Consider the following 20596-nt stretch of genomic DNA (forward strand, 5'->3'; position numbering starts at 1 on the left):
TGTTGAAGTAAAAAGAAACGGAAACTATCTCAGCGTTGAACTGGCAGGATTGTAGAAATGCAGTTAAGGAGGTTGTTTACAATACAGAAGCATTAGATGGGAACACATATAGGTTTGATGAAGGATATTATTTACGATTAGGAACATGGCAGCTACGGAATTATTAATTGTCAACACAAAGAACTTGGATTTTTTTTTTTTTTTTTTTGATTAAAAATGAATGTTCTTGTGTACATCTCTCTGGATGAAGCCGTGTTCACGTGACGTCATCTTGGCGGCATCAAAGTTAATATTGTCTTCCGCATGAGCGGTAAATCTGACTTCATGTCACTTTTCTTAGAAGTTGAAAAAAAAAAAACATGAGAAAATCTGTGAGTAAACAGTTTCAGTCCTGTGCTCCGTTCAATAATGATTCCTAAAATAATGTGTGTTGTTGAGGAGACGTGCTGTAATTTTAAGTGAGCAGATTTTCACCTGAATGAAGATGATGATGAATCAGGTGAAAAGTCCCTCAGACACACATTGAAGGAGGAAACTGAGACATCAAACCAGAAGATCACAGAGACTGAGAAAAGCACACAGATGTGGCACTTTGACTAGTAAACAACCTATATAGCCTATAAACAGGTAGCCTTCTCGAATCCTCCTGGACACTAACTACATATTTGCTAAATAATCAAAAAAAAATAAAAAATTGTATTATTAGTAGGATCAACACTTCTTCATCCACACCTGTGTTTTGTTCCCTGACTCGTCATCATCCTACAGAACTGGAGCAGGAGTGGATATCTTGAGCTGTCCTCATCACTGCATCTGGACTTTACCACTATCAAGGAAACTTAAGGTGAGATTTTCTATCTGATTATGATCTTGATCTCATTCTATGACTTTCTACCTTTATGTTTTATGGACAGGACCACTGTTATGCTACTGAAAAAAAATCAAGATTGTTAGCAGCGTTTAGTTAGCTTCTCGTCCATATACTTCAACCATCAAACATAAATCATAAATTGTAAGTCATACATTGCATTTTATTCTTAAAATTACACTGGCAGAAAAATGATATGACCTTTGTAAGAATATGACCCAGAGAGTGTCGCACTGCTTAACTACCCTGCTCTACGTCTGCTGGGACGTCCTGATACAATATGGTGATTCTCGCCAAAAACTCAACCATAGACTCGGACTCGACGCAGGACTCCACACAGTTCGGTCTTGTAGGTTATAAAAAGTTTGTTCATCTTCTCATTGTGATTGGTGCATAATCCACATGATCCTCCTCTTCAACTTTCTGTAAAAACACAACACAAGAAATATAGTTTTATATAGTTACTGTATATAGTTTTCTAATAACATTTATCAGCACTGCATGCAAACTTAAACATCTTGAGGAAATGACATCAAACAACATCTTCTATATCAGTGGATCTCAACCGGTTCTGCTAACATGTTAATCTGACACAAGAACTTAAATTTATTTGGTTCATCAAAACATCATTTGTGTAAATTGGCTTGTTCTAGTCTTGCTGTGCAAACCATTAATTGTTTAAATGTTTTCCTCAATGTAATTACAATGCTTTATAGATGAAGTTTAGAGGTCCTGCAGTCTTTCAGTGTTTCTCAGTTGCTTTAAATATGTATTACATTTCATGAATAATAAATTGTCTTACCGTTTTCTGTGCGTTTCTTTTGTTGAACGCTGGTTCAGCGTAAGTGATCTCGTCTTCGTGAGTCTCGACTGTTTCAACAATAATAGATGCATTAAAACAACACAACTCAATACTAATTACATCTGATTCTTTACAACATACTGTATGTATGTATGTATTGTTATTATTATTATGGCCGTCAAAGTTAAAGCATAAATGCACACATTTCATTAAACGTTTAACACAGCCCTTTTAAAAAAAAAACATTAACAAATTTCATTCGACTTAATTTAAATTTAATTTTAATTTGCCACTTAAAAATTAGAGAGACATTTTTTACACATAATTTATAAATCAAACCCAGGCAGGAAATTTAAGTCAAATGCATTCTTTGTTTGGTGAAATTGATGCTCAACAAGTTGAACAAAAGTAATCAATAACATATTTAAACTTTAGCACCAGCTGCATCTTTACACGTCACCTTCATTTATATAGCGCTTTCAACAATATAGATTGTTTCAAAGCAGCTTTACAGTGATAATAGGTAATTACCGTAATATGTACATGGAATAATTATGGAACATGTAAAATTATGTTCATAAAGTGGAGAACGCTTTTGTATTTTTAATCTTTTGATGCAATTTTAAAAAAGAAGGATCTGTTTTTTTGTCTTTTTTAAACACAAACTACACATATAATTTTGGTTTCTTTTCATATAAATAATCTCAAAGGTGTTAACTACAAAATAATGACAAATATTATTTTTAAATTATATTTAGGGCTATCAGTTGACTAAATATTTAGAGTCTATTTTAGGGTATAAAGTTGTGTTTATTATAATGTTTCAAAGCAGTAAATAACACTTGCCTTCCCTGTCAATTGTTCTACATTTCCTGCAGATCCAGAAGATCCCGAATCCAGCAACAATCATCAGAGATCCAGCAGAGATCAACACTATCAGAGACACTGAGACTGGAGGAAAAGAAAGACATTAATGTGAGTAAATGCATCAGCCTGATCTACAACAGAAGACAGAGATCAGGTCAGTAAACACACACATATATCATCAGTGCTGTGGTACCTGCACATGTGTGACAGAGTGTGTTGATGTCCAGATGTGTGGTCTGGTTGCTGATGGGATTGTTCAGCACACAGCTGTAGGTGTTTTTATCCTGATATTCCACCTCCAGAGGTAGAGAGAGACTGATGCTGAGATCACACACACTGATGCTGGACAATACACTGATTCCTGCGTACCAGGAGAGAGTCGCATCACTCACATTCACCACTGAACACAACAATGTACAATTTGATGATGATGATGATGAAGAACATTGTGAAGAGTTACTGATGATGACAGGAACAGGCAGACGAGCTGAGAAAGATGAGATAAATAAACAGAAATATGGATAAATCATATAATTGAATAAATTCATTAACAGATGAATAAATCTGTTAATTTTGTTAATTCATTCTTGATGAGCAGTGATTGTCTCATCTTAAACTTTAACATAATTAAACATTTAAATATGTAAATAGCTAATAAAACAAGAAGTGCAGGAGGAATTGCATCTCGACTCACCATAGACAGAAACACTGAATGATTTTGATGTCAGTGTCTGTCCTATTGTCTCTAGTTGATAAACTCCAGTATGTTCAGTTCTGGTGTTTGTGATGGTCAGAGATCCAGTTTGATCGTCCAGCTTCAGTCTGTCTCTGAATCTCCCATCAGGAACATTATCATATGTGGAGATCCCATATTTTCTACTGATTTCAGCTATAAAATACTTTTCAGCTCCATATTTCCACAGTGTGCTATTGTATTCTTCATGTATTTTAGTAACATCAGTGTTCAGCGTGACAGAATCTCCCTCCATCACTGACACTGACTGTATTTCATTTGTTTCGGCAGCAAACACTCCTGATGAACATGAACAGGTTTTCAGATTAATGCTCATGTTGGTTTAGAAAGTCTGACATCAGTTTGCAACTTTTAACATCAGCAGAGACTACAAACTAAATGAAAAGTCACATAAATGAACAGACAGATGTGAGAGAATCAACAATTTCATCTTTTAATGTGTTTTAAAATGAACTGCTGAAGAATCAAATAAAAATTATATGATAAATTAAATACAGCTTGAAAGTACAAGTTTAAATATGCTACATATATATGTTCAACACATTTTTAATTACTGAATTGCCATGACTTTTGTATTTGTTTATGATTACTGCAGAAGTATTTAAAATTATGTAAATTATTTTTTAGACATTTCATGGGAGGATTTGCATTTGTAATCATTGAAATTAAAATACCTAAACCAAGAGTGATTTGATCACAGTGGATGAAAAAATCTAATTTGAACCGTCGCAGGAGTTTATTACTCTGATATGTGAATAAACAACACAAATATGTTTATAACTTACCGATCAGACGGCAGAAGCACGAACAGAACAAAACAAACATGTGAAACATTTGCAGCTGTTCAGTGAAACGCCTGATTTAATAAGACTATCAATGAACGCACAACAGATCTTAACAAACACAAGCTTGTGAATCCTCCCCCGACAGAGTCTGACCCTCCTAATGCACACACACACACACACACACACACACACACACACACATACACACGTTACATATACATATGTCATAATCTACATTTCATGGTAAAATAGAGAGTAACTTGTGATTTAAAATTGTTGTCTGTACAGTGGGGAGAACAAGTATTTGATACACTGCCGATTTTGCAGGTTTTCCCACTTACAAAGCATGAAGAAGTCTGTAATATTTATCATAGGTACTCTTCAACTGTGAGTGATGGAATCTAAAACAAAAATCCAGAAAATCACATTGTATGATTTTTAAGTAATTAATTTGCATTTTATTGCATGACATAAGTATTTGATACATCAGTAAAAGCAGAACTTAATATTTGGTACAGAAACCTTTGTTTGCAATTACAGAGGTCATACGTTTCCTGTAGTTCTTGACCAGGTTTGCACACACTGCAGCAGGGATTTTGGCCCACTCCTCCATACAGACCTTCTCCAGATCCTTCAGGTTTCGGGGCTGTCGCTGGGCAATACGGACTTTCAGCTCCCTCCAAAGATTCTCTATTGGGTTCAGGTCTGGAGACTGGCTAGGCCACTCCAGGACCTTGAGATGCTTCTTACAGAGCCACTCCTTAGTTGCCCTGGCTGTGTGTTTCGGGTCCTTGTCATGCTGGAAGACCCAGCCTCGACCCATCTTCAATGCTCTTACTGAGGGAAGGAGGTTGTTGGCCAAGATCTCGCGTACATGGCCCCATCCATCCTCCCCTCAATGCGGTGCAGTCGTCCTGTCCCCTTTTCAGAAAAGCATCCCCAAAGAATAATGTTTCCTCCTCCATGCTTCACGGTAGGGATTGTGTTCTTGGGGTTGTACTCATCCTTCTTCTTCCTCCAAACACGGCGAGTGGAGTTTAGACCAAAAAGCTCTATTTTTGTCTCATCAGACCACATGACCTTCTCCCATTCCTCCTTTGGATCATCCAGATGGTCATTGGCAAACTTCTTTTTTAAATTAATTACTTAAAAATCATACAATGTGATTTTCTGGATTTTTGTTTTAGATTCCGTCACTCACAGTTGAAGAGTACCTATGATAAAAATTACAGACTTCTACATGCTTTGTAAGTGGGAAAACTTGCAAAATCGGCAGTGTATCAAATACTTGTTCTCCCCACTGTGTATGTATATATATATATATATATATATATATATATGAGACCTGCACATTTTTGACTAATGGCTTTCCATGACTTTTGTAGATGTTTATAAAATTATATTATACTACTTTTATTATTATTATTATTATTTTAAGAATTGGAGACCTGAATTCAAAGTTAGTAGATTTCACAATATTCATGATTCATTTTAACAGCAGATAAAAGTCTAATTCAAACAGTATCAGCCACTTTATTGCTCTGAAATAGAAAAAAAGCCATGAAAATGTTTTTATAACTTACCAATCAGACTCCAGCAGCTCAAACTGAACAAAATACACGTGCGAAACATTTTCTTCAGTAGTTCAGTGTGTGAAGAAACTATCCACTGAAAAACACTCAGTCTATATGTGAATCCTCCCACGACACAGTTTGACCCTCCTAGTTTCACTCGCTGGTGGAGTTGGGAACCGAAAACTGGTTCTTATCCAGGGGAGCGTTTCCCAAAACCTAAGTTAGCAACTTTGTTGGTTGCAATGCAATTTCCCATTGCCAACCAACTAAGTTGCTAACAGGTTAGCAACTATGCTTTTGGGAAACGCACCCCTGAACCGGTAGTGTTTTTTGAAAAATACCGGAACCGTGCGAAAGTCCAAAGTTTCGGTTCCAAAAAGCAGTTGTCAATATGAAACAGCTTTACTTTCACAATCTTTTCAACAACACAGTATCGGTATTTCGGTGTTACAAATATTCAAATGATCACAGAAGTACTGAAATAAAAGTTTATAGTTCGAGAATAAACACTGATGTCTACGGTAGCAACCAAAACAGAGATAATAATAGTAATAAATAAATCTTCATTGCCATATAAGTGAAATTACGGAACTTAAATATACAAGCTTGATACAAATTATCATTCTAGAAGAAAATTTCAGATGGCACTTAGAGGCTTTTGCATCTGAACTCTTCATATGTAGCTTTGCAGATAGATAGATAGATAGATAGATAGATAGATAGATAGATAGATAGATAGATGCAAGAGTGGTCTTCAATAGCCGTAAATATATAGATGAAAGTGAAAGTATGGGGGAACTATCACTTCTTGCAACACATGGGAAGAGTCCTGGGAGATTTTGTCAGCCAGTCTGACAGTGTGCATTACATGGCTTTCAGTGAACACGTTCTCCACTGAGTGTCTCACCAATCTGGAACAGATTCCCAGGAGCCGTAGAATCCTGGCCTTCAGATGAGCTGAGAGACCCCCAAAACACACTGCACCTCCAAACTCCAGAATGCTTTGAATTGATGACACAAAGAAAATAGACAGGATTTCGCTGCTCGCTCCGAATGACCTAAGTCTCCTTAAAAAGTAGATTCTCTGCTGTCCTTTCCTGCAGATATAGTCTACATGATCACACTGTCCATGCACTCCAAGATATTTGAACGATGATTTTTGTTTTATGGTTTGATTATGAATGATTATTGTGTAATGTGGCACTCATGAGAGGTGCCGAAGATAATCTCCTCAGTTTTCTGTGTATTGAGGATGAGGGCATTTAGATCACACCACTTTAGATCACACCAGATTATTCACAGTTTCCACAAAGAGATCAGCCCCCTCTCCCTCCTTCATCAGAGCTACCAGTGCAGTATCATGGACTTACTGACTTTATTTGATTAAAACCGAATGTTTATGTGTACATGAACTCCCTGGTGTCCGCCATATTTGCATGAAGTCACAATCTCGGCAGCGTTGAAGTTATGGACTTCAGCATGAGTTGTGTCTGTCTGACTTCAAGTGGCGTGATGACACTTTTCTTAGTAGAAGTTGGAAATCGTGACTTTCTGAGTTGAACTGAATGTAGAAGTATCTGTGTGTAAACTGTCCTGCACAGTTTCAGTCCTGTGCTCCAGACATGAATGATTGATTCTTCATATCAAATCAAATCAAATCAAATCAAGTATATTTGTATAGCGCTTTTCACAATACAGATTGTATCAAAGCAGCTTCACAGTATTAAAATAAAATAATACAACAAAGTTTGTTTCTAGTGGAATTTATTGATTGATAGAATAAAATTAAATATCCCCAAAATATCCCCAACTGAGCAAGCCAAAGGCAACAGTGGCAAGGAACCGAAAAAACTCCATCAAGCGGCCTAATGGTGTCCTAAAACTCCATCAGGTGACCTAATGGAGAAAAAAAAAAAAACCTTGGGAGAACCCAGGCTCAGTCGGGGGCCAGTTCTCCTCTGGCATTTTTGAACTAGAGGCCAGATTGTAGTTTGAAACTGTGAGATTAACAATATTATATGAATGCCTGGCTGAAAAGATGCGTCTTTAATCTAGTTTTAAACTGGGAGAGTGAGTCCGAGCAACGAACAGTATCAGGAAGGCTATTCCAGAGTTTTGGAGCCAAATGTGAAAATGCTCTCCCTCCTTTGGTTGATCTGGATATCCTAGGTATGACCAAAAGCCTTGAATTTATTGATCTTAAAGAGCACGATGGATTATAGGGTGATAGAAGATCCGTTAAATAGACTGGAGCTAAGCCGTTTAGGGCTTTATAAGTCAGTAGCAATACCTTATAATTAATACGGAACTTTATAGGTAGCCAATGTAGTGATGATAAAATCGGTGTTATATGATCATATTTTCTTGATCTAGTAAGAACTCAAGCGGCTGCATTTTGGACTAACTGTAGCTTGTTTATTGAGGATGCAGGACAACCGGCTAATAAAGCATTACAATAATCTAGTCTCGAGGTCATGAATGCATGAACTAACTTTTCTGCATCAGAAACTGATAGCATATTACGTAGCTTAGCAATGTTTCTAAGGTGGAAAAAGGCTGTTTTTGTAACATACGAAATATGATTTTCAAAAGACAGGTTACAATCGAGTATAACACCCAGGTCTTTTACTGTAGAGGATAAAGTAACAGGACATCCTACGATGTCAAAGTTGTATTGTGAGAGGTTCTGTGGGCGGTTTTTTGAACCGATAAGTATTACCTCTGTCTTGTCTGGATTTAATAATAGAAAATTACGCGTCATCCAATCTTTTATATCTTTAACACACTCTGTCAATTTGGATAATTTAGCGTTTTCATCCGGCCGTGATGAAATATATATTTGAGTGTCATCAGCATAACAATGGAAACTAATTCCATGTTTCCTTATAATATTTCCAAGTGGCAGCATATATATTGAGAATAACAGAGGGCCCAACACGGATCCCTGCGGCACTCCATAGTTTACTGGAATTATGATCGATTTTTCTCCATTTAAATAGACAAAATGGTAGCGGTCAGATAAGTATGATCTAAACCAGCTTAATGCTTGTCCTTGAACACCAGTATAATTTTGTAGTCGATCTAAGAGTATTGTATGATCTATAGTATCGAACGCAGCACTTAGATCAAGTAAAACTAGTATTGAGATGCAGCCTTGGTCAGAAGCTAAGAGTAAATCATTTGTGATTTTAACGAGCGCAGTTTCAGTGCTATGATGCGGCCTGAATCCTGACTGAAACTTTTCATAGATATCATTTTCTTGCAAGAAAGAGCCCAGTTGAGTGGACACAACTTTTTCTAGTATTTTAGACATAAAAGGTAGATTTGAAATGGGTCTATAATTTGCTAGATTATGCGGGTCTAATTGTGGTTTCTTAATGAGAGGTTTTATCACTGCCAGTTTAAATGTTCTTGGAACATGACCTAAAGATAAAGACGAGTTAATAATATTGAGGAGAGGCTCTTCCACTACAGGTAACACTTCCTTCAGTAGTTTAGTTGGTATAGGATCTAATAAACATGTTGTTGTTTTAGATGAAGTGATAAGTTTATTTAACTCTTTTTGTTCTATAGTTGTAAAGCACTGTAATTGTTCTTGCGGGGGGAAAATTGAGGCTGAATTATAAGGTGCGATTGAGGATTGAACGTTTACAATTGTGGTTCTGATGTTTTCTATTTTCTCAGTGAAGAAGTTCATGAAATCATTACTACTAAACTGTAACGGGATATTTTGTTCGGGTGACGTCTGTTTATTTGTTAGTCTAGCCACGGTGTTAAATAAAAACCTAGGATTGTTTTGGTTGTTTTCTATTAGTTTGCGGAGGTGCTCAGCCCTGGCTGCTTTTAGGGCCTTTTTATAACGTGACATACTGTCTTTCCACGCGATTCTAAAGACCTCTAAATTAGTTTGTTTCCATTTACGCTCTAAATTACGGGTTTCTCTCTTTAGAACATGCGTAGTATTATTGTACCATGGTGCTTTAATTTTCTCTGTGACCTTTTTTAATCTAACGGGTGCAACAACATCCAATGTTCTAGAGAGAATGGTGCTCATAGTGCTAGTTAGTTCTTCTAGTTCATCTGTTTGTTTGGGTTCAGGCAGCAGCTGAGACAGATCAGACAAGCAACTCGAGAAATTATCTATGGTGGATGGAAGGATTGTTCTGCCTGGTCGAAAACACGGCGCCGCATGACATATTACAGCAGTACGTAATATGCAAGTTACCAAGTAATGGTCAGTGACATCATCACTTTGTGGAATGATATCTATATCGGTTGGATCGGTTCCATATGATATAATTAAATCGAGTGTGTGATTAAGACGATGAGTTGGTCCGGTGACGTTTTGTTTGACCCCAAAGGAATTTAATAAATCTATAAACGCAGCCCCTAACGCATCATTTGGATTATCTACGTGTATGTTAAAATCTCCAACAATCAATGCTTTATCTACATATGTGTGTTGTTGAGGAGACGTGTGCTGTTAAATGCTGTTAAGACTCATGATTTCCCCCTGCTGGTGAATGAATCAGGTGAAAAGTCCCTCAGACGCACATTGAAGGAGGGACCGAAACATATCAAACCAGAAGATCACAGAGACTGAGAAGATCACAGATATGTGGGCTTTTTTGACCACCTAGCAATCACATGTAGCTGACTAAAAAGGTACTGAAATCCACCAGAACACCGCACTAACCACATATTTGATAATTGTATGCCTTTTCGTTTATCGAGTATTAGCCTAAAGATAAGATTTATCCAAAAAAAAATTCGAATAAAATTAAAAACCAAACGGTTTGTTTATTTGTAGGATTAACATCCCTTCAGACTTGCCCTGACTCTGGTTTGTTCCTGATAGATGGCGGTTCAGAGCTGGAAATTAAGGTGAGATTTTTTTGGTCCACACTTTATCTGATCTTGATCTTGGGGTTCAACTTTGTCCTTCTCTTGAGAGTTAGCTGTTGAACAGTTCACTAAAACACATGATATGTCATAGACGTCCAAGCACTAAAGGTGTTGGAACTGTATAGATGCCCCATTCGACCGGACATGTCGGCGCGTCCACCATCTTGGAATGGTCAGTGTGTCGTCACTCAGTAAGAGTCAATGACGCCACAACAATGTGCATCTTCTGGTTGTGAAACCACCGAGATTTAAATTCCCAAAGAAACTGGATAACCTTTTACAGGTTAGTGTTTTTATATGTATTAACTCAATATTACAGATTTTTATACTATGGTAACTTTTTAATGTCATGTTAGCTGTTGCCTTCGTCTTGTATTGTGTTAGACCATAAATCATAAAGGCCCCAACATTAGCAGGATGGTCTCTATGATTTCCAGGATAGCAGGATCCCCCCCCCCCCCCCCCCCCCCCTCCCTCCCTCCAGAATCCTTGAGTCAAGCCCTACAATATGTATATCTCTGATTTTTGGGGCCTTTGGCTCTTCTGCTGTGAGATGTAGGGCTGCACGATATATCGTTTTAGCATCAGTATCGCTATGTGTGCATCCGAGATTGCAGGATGTGCGATGTCAAGTATAGGGATCAGAGTTGATCCGTGATCCATACCGGCCCGCTGCCCCCCAGTTCCGAGCGCATGTGATTTGCGGATTAATTGCAAAGTTAATCATCATAGACTAAAAGTTTATCATTTGCATGTGTTTTTATGTCTTAATGTCTATGTAAACATCAAGCGCAAGAAAACTGACAGCAAGGGAACACCGCATTCAGTTCTCTTTCTCTTCTTATTGAGCTTGAACAGACATGTGCACGCAAAAATTAAGTCAAAATGCCCGTCTCCGCGAGTATCCTCATAAACAATCCGTGTATCATTCGTTCAGTCGTTTTTTAATTTAATATTGAAAGTAGAAAAATGAGAAAACAGTTCCTTTTTCGATTTTCATTTTTTCCAAAACAACGAAAAACAAGAATTCAGCTTGGTAGAAAAATGTATAAACAGCTGGAATATTCGAATTTTACACGTGGGCGGGAATGAAACGCCCCTTTCATTTGATTTGTCAGCCGAAGATCAAACTGTCCCGTCATCAGTTCTTCCTCAGTTCTGCACTGCAGAATAAGAGTCCTCGCGTTGTGATTCTTAACGCGTTTATTGCAACTACATTTCATCTTTTTTTTTCATCAAATAACCAGACTAACATGGCTCGACACAACCCGTACTGGGAAAAACACTAGACAGGGCTTTCTTCTGTGTAGACCAGGAGTTCTCAAGTGCCAGGGGTTTGCTATTTTCCTATTTCCGAACTGTAAAGTCACGTTTTTTTTTTTTTTTTTTTTTTATCATGAACCACGCTGTGTTTTATTCTTAAGTGACTATATAATGCATTTTACTTAAAATAATCTAAATGTTGACTTTGAAAAGTAGGTGCGTCAGAAGGCTATTCACTCTATTTTGGTTCATTTTTGGTGTGCGCCAGAAAGATGTTCAAGGAGACTGAGACGCGCTAAAGCAGCGCATCATGTTGTTTTCTTTATTTTCCAAAGGCATGACATTTTGTAGTCATTTTGAATGTACACAAATAAAAATATAAATGTTACTGTTTCGAATGACAGAGTATTAAACGACAGAATATTATTATTTCCCCTGCTGAGCAACAAATCCAAGTGATGTCGCCGGCGCATCGCTCGCTCACACAGCATCTCTAGGCTATTATCAGTTCACTTCTGGCATTGCTAACTTGACATCGCAGCCTGTTCATTATTAAAATAAAACACAGTCAACCAAACATATAAAAAGTTATTCTGCTTAATTTAATTGGTCTGTTGTACAATATAAAGGCTGTGCCGCACAGTAGGCTACTTGCTGTTATTCCAAACTCATTTCCCTTGCTGTGAAGATGCTGATTTAGCCTATACGTGTATTGGGACTCGACTTAAGTATAAAGCCTTCTTTACATTACTAGTTAGCATCCAAATGTTACATTGCAAATATGGAAACTTTGGACCGAATGAGAGATGCGCGAAACCAACGTCGGTACAGGTTCAGTTTCGATTCAAATAAATTCGTTTAGGCTTGGCCTTTAAAATTGGCTACATGTTGTTTATAATAAAGGACAAAATAGGCTATTTTTATAAGCTATTAGGCTATATTTTTATTATACGTGGCTACTTATTTTTCATTCTTGTTGTTTTCTGAATAGGCCTACCATTCATTTAAGGATTTGACATAGGGGAGCGCGGGGCACAACCTAACGCGGGGTTAGTTGTAACACGCTTGTTTTAAATACTTCCGCACATGCTTGGATGACGAAGCTTTGTGTATTTACTAGTTGCCATATCAACACTATATAGAAAAAAAATTCCGCCAAAATTATTTTATTTTTGGAAGATATCCATAGACATTTATTAAACCATAGCAAAAGTAAATTTCTTACTTAAGTTAATTTTTCATCTCTATTTTTTGTGTTTATTTAAAATAAGACAAATCTGATATTATTTTAATCTCCAAGATGTTATTTAACAGTTGAGATAGTTATTTAATGTTTCGCTAACTAGCAGAAGACACTAGCCAGGTTTAAATCCCAGTTGTGCAGGCGGGGGCATGTTGTAACACTGCGTTACAATGTGCCCCTATTAGAAATATGCTATTATATTCTATACTTTTATTAATTTTATTGAGAAAACATGAGAAAAAGGTGAATAAAGACTGAGAGTCAATGTTCAGAAATTACTAATTATTTATTTGTTTTGAACTATTTTGTATAGCTGTGTTTTCATGTGTTCATAGTCAAAACTCAAAAATGAGTTTATATTTAATTATTAAAAATTGCCATTATTTTATATGAAAAAGTTTTTTAATTGTATTTTATTTAGAAAATGTTTTAGTTTGTTTTGTATATTTTTTTTATTAGATCAGATAACATTTTAAGCTGTCATATGTTATGTTACAATGTGCCCCTCACATGTTACAATGTACCCCACCTATGGGGCATGTTGTCACATTTCACTTCCATTCTTTCGGGGTATATCAAGAAAAAAGTATACACTGTATTAATAAAACAAAAACACATAATTGTACCAGACATGTGGGAAATTAATGTGGGGAAAAAAAATACTCTGAACCATAAATAGATTTACACAAATTGAGAAAGTCAAAAAGCGTTACTTTGTGCCCCGCTCTCCCCTAGGCTACAGTAAGGGGAAGTAAAATACGCATAGACATAGCCTATATGTTATTAATAGTGTTTATAATGTTAATGTTGCATTTTATTTACCGATCTTTTACACTATTTCTGATTCTGAATAGGCTAATAATAAAATGCGTTTGTTTCCCTCTCAACATGACCCGGTGCGCTGCGTACAAGCGCACATCTTTGAGATATAAATTAATAAATTTTAATAAAACACAAGGCCTACATCATAAAACTCAGAAGAGTATGTATTTTAATATCTCTGTTGTTCTCTGTTCTCCGGTTGTTAGATAGTCAGTCTGAATGTCATGCGTTTACGTTAATATAGAAATATTATATTGTCAATGCATTATTCTTTTCTTTTTGTATTAGTGTTAAAAATATTAAATTTACAACTAATTATATTGATTTATATCTTCATTTATTATTTAAAAAAAAATTACTGGGCGAGGGCGACCATGTAGGCTAACAGCCGTCATTTAGGCATACCCAGCTGATGCAAAGCGTAGGTGAATTTATATCTACACAGAAGAAAGCCCTGTCTAGTGTTTTTCCCAGTACGGGTTGTGTCGAACCATGTTAGTCTGGTTATTTGATGGGAAAAAAAGATGAAATGTAGTTGCAAAAAACGTGTTAGGAATCACACCGCGAGGACTCTTATTCTGCAGTGCAGAACTGAGGAAGAACTGTTGACGGGACAGTTTGATCTTCGGCTGACAAATCAAATGAAAGGGGCGTTTCATTCCCGCCCACGTGTAAAATTCGAATATTCCAGCTGTTTATACATTTTTCTACCTCAGAACGAAAAACGAAAAATCAAGCTGAATTCTTGTTTTTCGTTTTTTTGGAAAAAATGAAAATCGAAAAAGGAACTGTTTTCTCATTTTTCTACTTTCAATATTAAATAAAAAAACGACTGAACGAATGATACACGGATTATAAACACAAGTCGGTTATGTGTTATTAACAACTGAGAAAGAAAACGGATGCGTATCATTATATTGGATGTGTGCAGTCTTAAAGTGACAGCAGCCTAATATACTTTACCTGCAGCTGTTTGTCAATGTTAATCAAACAACAAAAAAGAGAGAAAAGGAATTTGTTGCTTTAACAAAGATAAATTGTGATCAATTTAATTTATACAATGAACACTATGCAGTGTTATTTTACATTTGATTATTCAATTTCTGTACCTGAAAAAACATAAAGCATTTCTTATTTCATTTGTATATTTGTTCTACTGTATTTATTAGGCCCAAGCACTGATGGTGCGAGGACCCTCTTGGAATTGCTCAGTTTATTATTATTATTATCAATGCTTTTCTAGATAATTTTAATCTAAGAACTAGAGCTGGAAATAACTACTGAAACCAGCACTGCTGAACTGCACGATCACTGCATAAGTAAATAAGATCACGATGCATATGAGATATGAGATATAAGTATATGATATTTTCTTATTTCAAAGTAATATCTCTGTATAAGATCTTTTTTTAAGATTTTTTTGTCAAATACCAACATTGATGAGTTCAGTATTTTGTAAAGCAGGTTTTAAAATAGTCACATGGTTTCCCCTTAATTTCATCTCTGTTTTGTGTTATCTGAAGTAAGTCTGCCCATCTTACTCTCTGATTGTGAATGCAAATGGTCTGATACGGGTGATGATTTACCATAGTTGTGTGAGCTTACTGATTTTATTTTTTTAATTTGATTGGTATTTTTCTTTTTCTTTTTTAAACAATTTTATTAGAGAATGTTCAGCTCTGGATTTTTTGTATTGCTGCTTTAAGCTTAATGCAAAACATTTGCTTCACTTCACTGAATAAAATAATTTAAAAAATGAACCAAAAATATATTCGTTTGTTGCTATTGTTGGGTTTATTCAGTCTGTAAAAATGAGACGACCAGAGCAGAATCGGCCAAGAACTTCAGTAATATGAAGTAATAGATGTGGACTTCTGACAAACAGATCAATGTCCAACGCCCTGCTAGATTCAACTCTTGCTCTAGAGACAGATTTACTAAACACGACAGATTAACATGAGAGCTCAGTCCCATTAAAGCGCTGATGGAAGTGGAAAGTTCTAGTAGTGTGAAAATGAAAGAATACTGCTAATTTTCCATAATGACCAACACATTTTACCAAGAGTTGAGATGCTGTTAATGAAACATGCTAGTAGGTGTTGAGCTCACACTAATATAATGCTGTTTTAGCAGCTGTTTAAAAAAAAATAAAAAAATAAAAATCCACCAGATGGCATCAATATCAGTTAAATCAATATAATACCACTGTTGATCAGAGTAGAAAGATGTAAATATCAGTACATCAGTAAATTCAATGTCAGTTTGTCTCTAGTATTAACCCCATGTTATAGTATTTTTCGTAGGCCTAACGGTTTCATCAATCCTGTTCCTTTCTTTTTTTACCTTTTGTGAATCATGTGTCTCCGTACACTCAACTATCAACATTGATGCACTAAACTTTCACCTTTAACATGTTATTCAACATTTGAGCTTTACTAGCGGTTAAACTCAATCCTGAATACAGTGTCTAATCAACTGTAATTTAAAAGCTTTCTATTTCAAATAGGTCTATTTATATTGGACAGTGGAGCTAATCTCGGAAAGGTGAATTTCAGGTTAATAACACTAGATAGCGCTCTAGTGCAGTATAAGCCATGCAATTAATTAATGTTTGTCTCTTCACTTTATTCATACATTTCTTTACACATTATAAGCTTTTCCAACTCTATATATTTATGTCAAGCCATTTCAAACAAGGGCTGTTTGTCCGTAGTGCAATTTACAATGGGAAATGCAAACACCGTTATTATAGTGATTTTTACCTCTGTAAAAGAATGGAAACGTTTTATCAGACATAAAGTTTCTGAACCGTCTAACATAGAAGAGGTCATATTAAAACTATTAATACCATGGTACATTATTTTTTATGCTAATTTACTTTTAAAATGTGGTGTAGCCTACTTTAATATGACGAAATCGGCATTCTTCCCTGTGTAAATAGCACATTAATTAATTACAGGCGTTGTTTATTCTGTGAGAATATGATTCTTCCGTTATGTTATAGTTTAATTTCTGAGGGTGTTTACATCTGCTGTGTTTGGGTTCCAGCTTTGATATTACAACATTTGGATTGATATTGCAAAGCAAGGGTGATGAGCTTTGTACTAATACAATTGTATGTCTAGCTAAATTTTTCATTCACAAATGTAGAATTGTGAAATCATCTCCCAAATTTGTTTAAAAAAAACAAAAAAACTGTAGGCTATATAAAATCCTTAAAAACTCTGAAAGGTCCTAAAGCACAAAAATATATAATCCTAAAACACTTCCCTACTGAGCAGTGGCGGAACTAGAGTTTTATACATGGGGTGGCCAGGGGGTGGCCACTGCTACTTTCGGGGGTACACAGTACACACACACACACAGTGGAAAAGCTTATGGAAGGAATTGGGTCACTCTGTTTGTGTCTATAAGTGTTGAACATCCAAAATATTTGCAGAAAACAAAGCTTAAGCACCAAGGAGATAAGATACCGTAGCATGTGTCTGTTATCTACTGCTGCGTTTATTTACAAAAAAACTCACATTTACAAAAAAAAACTGTTTTTTTAATTGTACTTGAAAAATGTAAACAATTGTATTGCCCATCAATATACAATCTTATCCTAGGAAGATTTAATACAACATAATTCTTTCTTTATAATAATTTATAATTATTCTTTCTAATTATAATTATTTTTTTGTGTTCATTTTTGGGTGAACTATCCTTTTAATCTGGCAAAATCATCTCAACTTAAATTCCTGAATTGGGTATGTGATTGACTGCCTGTGTCTGGTAGATGCTCTGACCTGTTGCTGGTCCTGAAGTCTGACCACACTGACTCTGACTAGCCAGTGGTGATGCAAGGGCTGGGGTCTGTTTGCACCTGATCTGCCTGTTAGTCATTTTAAGCCAAAATGGGGGTCAACCTTGAACAAATTGCAACAGAAGCAAACTCAACAGAAGCAAGAGATTGGGTTTGGGTCTGGGTCTGTGGGACTGTTTCTGGGGGACGAGTCTGAGGGAAGAACAGGAGACAATGGTAAGGAGAATGCAAAGGACAAAAGGTAAAATAAAAAGTGAATCCCCAGAAACAGTTTTCGAAACTTTCCCCTAATGGGATTCTTCTAGACTTTTTTTCCTTACTCAGGACATATTGAGGATACAAAATTATTTGAGTTTGCTTCTGTTGCAATTTGTTCAACCTTTTTTCATAAAATGACTGGACTATGTTTGTGCTTATTTAAAAAGAACTCTGATATCTATCCCTTTCTTTTCATGTTTAATTGACCCTGTTCAAAAATATGACAAATTTAAAATATGATTCCAATCATATTTATATTCTAATCATCATCCAATTACCAACATTTTTATCTTAACTCTTTCTCGCAGTAGCCTATAAAAAAAAATGGTGTTTTTGGTAATTTTCACAATTTCATGGCACCCCAGAATATTTTGTTGTATGAATATCTGAACATACCAAAAGAATGAACAGACAAAAAATTGTTTTATTCTAGCTTTGTGCATCTTTTTTTATCAACACATGAATGTTGGCAAGTTTCATAAAAAGCAACATGAGCAAAAAGCTGAGAAAATCGCATTTTTATCAAAGACTACATCTAGATCAGATTCATAATGATGATCAAAACACAGTAGATCAAGTCCATCAACACCCTACACCCATAAAGCTTCATAGTCCTATACTGCCCTACAAAGGCAAAAGACCTTAACTCACCAGAGTGTGAAACTGAGAAAAATGACTTTAAAGTTTTTTTGTTGTCCAGCCAATTGTATGATAGGTAGGACACTGAAAATTTGCCAAGTAGTTGTCATAATGAATATATTTATCTACATAAAAAAAAATTGAGCTCAAACTTGACCTTTGACCCTTATTCGGAAGTTACTGCATTCTGCCTTTGCATTATCTGCAAAACAATAATGGCTCATACAAAGGCAAAGTACCTTAACTTCTAATTTATTGACCATTTTGACTTTTATCACTCTATAAAAACATTTCTATGATAACAATGATAGTCTTAAAATAACATTTAGTGAGTTCTGTTTAGAAGGCTTAATATTACATCAATAGAATATTATAAAATAAAAAATAATGAGAAGGCTACTGTACTGGATCGTTTTAAAACTTTATCGGTGTTCTTAATTTAAGTAAAAAAACACTAAAGAAGAAGTTAAAGTAACCTTTCACAAATATTTCTTACATTTGAAAGATTTGATTTGACACACACACACACACACAGAGGCCTCTGTTTTCTGACGTGCTCTCTGCTTGCCGTTGCGGATTGAGGAACGCGCTGATTAGCCGGTTTCTTATGTTGTGTGTGCAAAGATAAGCGCCAGTAAATTTAAAGTATATGCTTAACAGCCCAAAAACCAGGACATTTTCATCACTTTATAATTTTTAAAAAAAAAAACAGCCACGACGGCCAGGACAAGACGTGAAACCATGACATGTCCTGGGAAAACAGGACGTTTGGGTCACCCTAATTTTAACTGTTTAACCGGACGTCTGCCTACTAATAGCCTACCTACAGCGACACTTAAAATGTCAACCTCCGGACAACTTGCACTTTGATAGATTAGGTTAGCCAGCCGGCACATGATGGATTTAAACAATGGATTGTCTTCTCAGTGGATGTCGTTTTCCATGGATTTTGAGTTTGACCATGTTAAAAAAAAGGTAAGCTGCAATCTAAGTTATATCTGCTGGGTTTGTTTGTTTGCGTGGTAATGTTTTCTCCTCCCCTTACTTATCGTGAGGCGTCCCCAACCCACTCGCGTTGTTTTCAATTACATATAGGCATTGAATATGCAATAATATATGTACCTATATGTAATATGTACCTATAATATACATATAGGTATTACACCGTAACTTCAGCGCGGCAAAAATTTAACGTTGGTAAAACAAAGGCAGAGTGCCTTAACTCCAACTGTAACTTGATTCCAGCATTCTAGAGTGCAGCGGAACAAAGCTAAAAGACCGTAACTGATGTTAAGGGCTTCTGCCTTTGCTTTCCCTCTGCTTTTGGAAGTTATGACAAAAACAACATCTTATTTTTAGCAGAAAAGAACAAAATTGACTCAAGATATTTTTCCACATGATAAAACTGATGTCCATTGTTCCAAAAATGGCAATAACTAATTTTGACCAAAATTGAAGTTAAGGTCTTTTGCCTTTGCACGGCAGTATAGTGATCGCATTATGATATCACTTGTTTCTGCTTTTCTCTGCCTGCGTTTTGATCTCCTATCCTCACATTAGCTAGAACAGTTGTATACTGTAACGGCAAGGTACTGCATATGCGTGTATTAGGCCTAATGTAGGCTATTCGGAGCAAACCACCCTGATGCTAAACCTTAAAAACTTACTTCAAATATGATGTTTTCTTATTCGGTGAAGTTCGGTATCTTGCAACCATCTCTCGTCCTCTGCTCGTCCGTTTGAAAACTGCGCTGCCGGCGAACGTAATTTTTTTTTTTTTTAAATCAGCATCAGCAACTGCCAGTAGCAAATAAAATTTTGGGGTGGCACCCGGGGTGGCCAATCGCATGCCAGGGGTGTCCAGTGCCACCCCGGACCCCCCTCTGGCTCCGCCACCGCCACTGCCGCCACTGCTACTGAGGTAAGCTGAAAAATGATGAATTCTTCCCGTATGTTATGTTATGTTATAATTTCTTACCGTTTATCTATTTGAATTTGTTCATTTGAATGT

The sequence above is a fragment of the Abramis brama genome, assembly GCF_963993115.1.
Source record: "Abramis brama genome assembly, chromosome: 6".
NCBI lineage: Eukaryota > Metazoa > Chordata > Actinopteri > Cypriniformes > Leuciscidae > Abramis > Abramis brama.